Raw genomic sequence first — 4808 nt, 5'->3', positions numbered from 1 at the left:
GGAAAGCAAGGTCGTAGGTGGCCTGAGAAGTATCTCACCCACGACTTCTAGTTCGTCCTTAGAAGGCAAGTATGGAAAGGTTTCCTCGTAAGATCCCTGTCGCCTCCCAGTAAAGGCAGCCACCCTGTGAGGGGGGGGGGAGACAGCTGACACAGAACAGGGCCTAAGTAACTCAGAACCTTAAGTGTGTGTGTGTGTGTGTGTGTGTGTGTGTGTGTTAAAACAGGGCCTCACTGTAGCACAAACTGGCTCCAGACTTGCTGTGCAGCTGAGGAAGATCCGGACTTCTTGTTGCTACCTCCCAAGTGCTGGGATTACAGACACACACACACACACACACACACACACACACACACCCTCAGCCCCCGCACACACTTTAGAGTGTTCTTTATTGTCTCTAAATTAAGAAATGCCTCGGTGGTTCAGAGTGCCTGCTTCTCTGGCAAAAGACTGGAGTTCAGTCCCCAGTGTCCCATGTCAAGTGATTCACAATGACCTGAAGCTACAGATGGAGCGGATCTGATGCCCGCTTTGGTTCTTTGGCCACCTGCATGCACGTGTCTGCACGCACAAGGTCAGGGCAACTGCCTGGTTAAATTCAGCCTCTTCTCCCTTTCTGTGTGTCTCAGAAGGACACACAGAAATCATCTCTCAGAGAATTCAAGTAAGAAAACTCTGCAACATGTGGTATCTCCATGTGGATGTATTTACCTATTTATCTACTTACTTACTTATCTACTTATCTATCTATATGTCTGTCTATCTGTCTATCTATCTATCTATCTATCTATCTATCTATCTATCTATCTAACTAACTAACTATCTATAACTACTGTAACAAAGTACTGTAGCCTGTATGGCTTATAAAGAATGGAAGTTTAATAAGGAATCTATAATGGAACCAGATTAGAGTAGCACAGACCTATTAAAAGCTGGATTAATTAACTTTGAGTCAACCTGGAGCTTGAACACACACACCTGAGTACCTTCCTTTTTCTCACAAGTGGGTCCAGTGGTTGGTCTCAGGCCCTCCTGTGCGGGTCTTCATTACTGGCATAACGCAGAACAGGGAGCAAACATTGCAAGTCTTCATGTTAATGCTCAGACACACTGAGGCTGCCAGCTGAGGGCCCGCATTTCAGACACTGCTCCAGAGGGAAGGCATGACAACCAGCTAGAACAAAATACAGTATCTACATTAAAGCCAAACACAAACTTTAGCAAAGTAAACATGACAACGATGAAAACTCAGAGACTATCACCATCAAAAACGATACAATTACATATGTGTGCAGTAGTTTGTGTATACACATAGAAAATTCTGGAAGCTGTAGGACTATGTTTCCTGGGAAAGACATAGCCTTTTCCACATGTGTTGACAACCAACCCCTAAAGAATATTTCAGTTGCTTGCCTTGCCTGGGGGACGTGCGTAGTACTGAAAGTTTGAATACTCCAGAAATACACAGTTATGTGTCCATGTGTGGATGCTTGCTTGGGAGAAATTTAAATAGGAGGAAATAAAAGTTCATTGCTCATGTGGTATCTTCTCTTTTGATATTCCTGTGTTTGCTTTATAACTTTCTATTTCTTAATATATACCTTTTTATTTGGCCCATTGGAGAGTACAGTACAAGTACTCAGCCCTTTATGCTTTAATACTATACACACCTCACAAGAGCAAGCACACAGTCTCACTCAAGCATATAAATCCAGCATCTCCCATTCAGACAGTACTTTCATCTAACCTGCAGTCTCTATTCCAATTTCACTTGCTCTGTTGGTAATTTCTCAGAGACAGGATCCAATCCAGGATTGTAGATTGTATTGTCATGACTCCGATATGGAACAATTCCTCTGCCCTTTCTAGTCTTTTGTAGTATCGACGTGTCAGAAGTCTAGAACAGCTTCACTGAGGTTTTCTGATACTTCTTTACAGGTGGATTTGGATTGTGTGCTGCGGGTGAGAATACTATTAAGTGATGCGTTCCTGGGTACCAAGCCAAGATGCACAGTGCAGCCCTTGCTGCTGGTGTTAATTCACACGGAAAAAGGCTGTCCACTTTCTCCATTGGCCAGTCACTATCTCTCCTTTTGCAATTACTATCTTATGAGAAACTTTGATATTGTGTTGACAACCCAGTGCCTCGTCACACCTGCCCCTCCTAGATTTATCTTTTGATGATGCTATATCTGAATAACTTTTATTAGGATGTTGACAAATTTATGGTTTTGTGTTTTTTTTAAACTCCTTATTCTCTATTTATTTGTTGTTCTTTATGAAAGGAAGAGGTTTCTCTTTATCTATCATCGGTTTAGAATAAATGTGGAGTCTTATTGTAATTGCTGTCTGTTTTCATGGAAAAGAGGAAAGAATAGAAGTTTTGTTTGCTATGTTTCTGGAGGCTGAAAGCCCAAGCTCCGCCTGGCATCTGGTGAAGACTTACCTGAACATCACAGCATGGCCAAGGGGCAGTGTGGTGAGAAAGCGTGGGTCTTCTCTACAAAAGCTAATAACACCATCCATCACCAGGTCCCATCCTCATGACCTCATCCACTCCTAACTGCTTCCCCTAAGCTAGCTCTGCATTAGCTAACTATCTCATTGATGAAACAAAATGGTTGAAAATAGCTACTTAAGGGAGGAGGAGCCTTACAGTTTGAGAGGACCCTTCCACCATGCAGGAGAAGACATGGTTTCAGGCAGGCAAGACATGGTGGCCAGAGCAGAAGGCCAACAGGCCACATCTGCATCCAGGAAGCAGAGACTGATCAGGGAATGAGGCCCAAACCCAGTGACCCACTTCTCCCAGCCAAGCACCATCTCCTGTAGGCTCCGTAACCTTCCCAAACAGCAACCTTAGCTGGAGAGCAAGTGTTCAAACACATGTGGCTATAGAGACATCCCCCACTCAAAGTGCATCCAAGGGGCTGGAGAGAAGGCGCAGCAGTTAAGAGTACTTGCTGTACTTGAGTTTGGTCCTCAGCACTCACAACTGCCTGTAAGTCCAGCTCAAAGGCATCTGATGCCCTCTTCTGGCTTCTGTGGGCACTGCACATGTATGGCACACACATACACATATGCACGCACGTACACACACTCACACATCCCAAAAAGTAAAATAAAATCTTAAAAAGCAACAGCCACACTACAGGCTCCAAGGAACAGTAATATATGAATTGACATACACATTGCAAAAGTAATTTCCAGCATGTGCACTCTTCAAAGATTCACAACCCCCTGGATATCCGTGCCACCCATTGTTGCTTCCAGGTTGGCTCACAGTTAGCCAGGCTATTGCTCATCTCTTCTCCAGCCTCCCAAGCAAAAGGACACTCCACAACAACCAATGTTCTTCTCATCAACTAACCCTCAGTAATGTGCACAATGGCTCATATTTTGTGAGAAATTGCTCTATTCTAGGCATTATGCTAAGTGCTACACACAGAGTTTCATTCCCCCCTTGAAACCATGCTCTCATCCAAACACAATTTGAGTCGATTTTAAAGATAAATAAGTTGAGTCTCGGAGGGGCTGATTGACTGCCAAGTTTGCACAGCTGATATATAGCAAATTATTGGTCTGTCTGACCCCGGAGCCACTTTTTTTTTTTTTTAATCCTGCCTCTTCATACAAGTGAGGTTTCCTAGGATGTGAGTGAATTTATTTCCTTGATTTTAAGTTTTGGATCACAACTCTTCTTCATTAGTATATCAGTCAGCATTCTCAATAGAACCAATAGGATGATCAACCAATAGGATGATCAACCCCTCCCCTCCCCACCCCACCCCCGACCCACACAGTGAAGGCCCACAGGCCAAACCAATGTAGACAAGGCTCACTGAGACTCTCCCCAGGTGGTCCTTACTTGTGTCAAGTTGACAGCCCTAACAGCTGGCATGTCTTGCTCTTCTTTCTTAGGATGTGTGGCTTTCAACAATGATGGTTTCCTGGGAAGGATGGCTTCCCACCTATTCCTCAAAGCAATCCTTACCCAAAGTGTCCCTTGTTGGCTCCTCCAATACCTGCTTGCTCCCTTGCAAGCCAACCTCCACCGTCACTAGAGCCTTTGTAAATACACATTCTTCCTTTGGTTAAATGTCCCATATACTACTAGGTAAAGACACTCAACTCACTTCTCAATCCACCCCTGTAGATCTCAGCTCCCAGGCCCTGTAGTTTTCCTGGGAAACAGACAGTAGTCGCTCTTGTCATCAGGACCAGCTTTCCACAGCTTTTTCTTCAGGCTTCTCTTTTCCTGCCGTGGAACCTTCTTGCCCTCCTATGCCCAGACTGTAGGGAGTCAGACCTTCCAAATGACCTCGGGTTTTTAATTCTCTGCTTCTCCATGTTCTTCTCATGGAGTTCCTATTTCTCTGCCAGGAGCCCCCAAACTTCATACCCAACACAGAGATTCTTTCCAAGATATCACCCCTTTGAAGATAGCTTTAACAGAGTGTAGCCACAGCTTAATTCCATTCCTGTCCCAGAATTATAGACAATTTTTCTGGGCTGGATAGAAGGAAGAGTCATGGGGTGTGTTGCTACAACACAGGACAGAGTTAAGTGACAGAGAAAGATACAGGTGAGATCAATTATCTGCATTCCGCCAAGTCTTAGAGACTTAAAGACAAATATCTCACCAGAGACAACATGGCAAAAGTTGTCTTTACAACAAGAAAGATTTGATGGTACCAGATGCTTTCTTTTCAGCTGGAGTGCTTCTCGATGGACAAGTCAGGGCCAATTATGAACATAGGCCTGCACTAACCCAGGATGAGGAGGCTGAGAGCAACATCAAACATGTG

The sequence above is a fragment of the Meriones unguiculatus genome, chromosome 1 (assembly GCF_030254825.1).
Source record: "Meriones unguiculatus strain TT.TT164.6M chromosome 1, Bangor_MerUng_6.1, whole genome shotgun sequence".
Lineage (NCBI taxonomy): Eukaryota > Metazoa > Chordata > Mammalia > Rodentia > Muridae > Meriones > Meriones unguiculatus.
The sequence above is the reverse complement of the archived record's forward strand: the minus strand, read 5'-3'. Positions refer to the sequence as shown.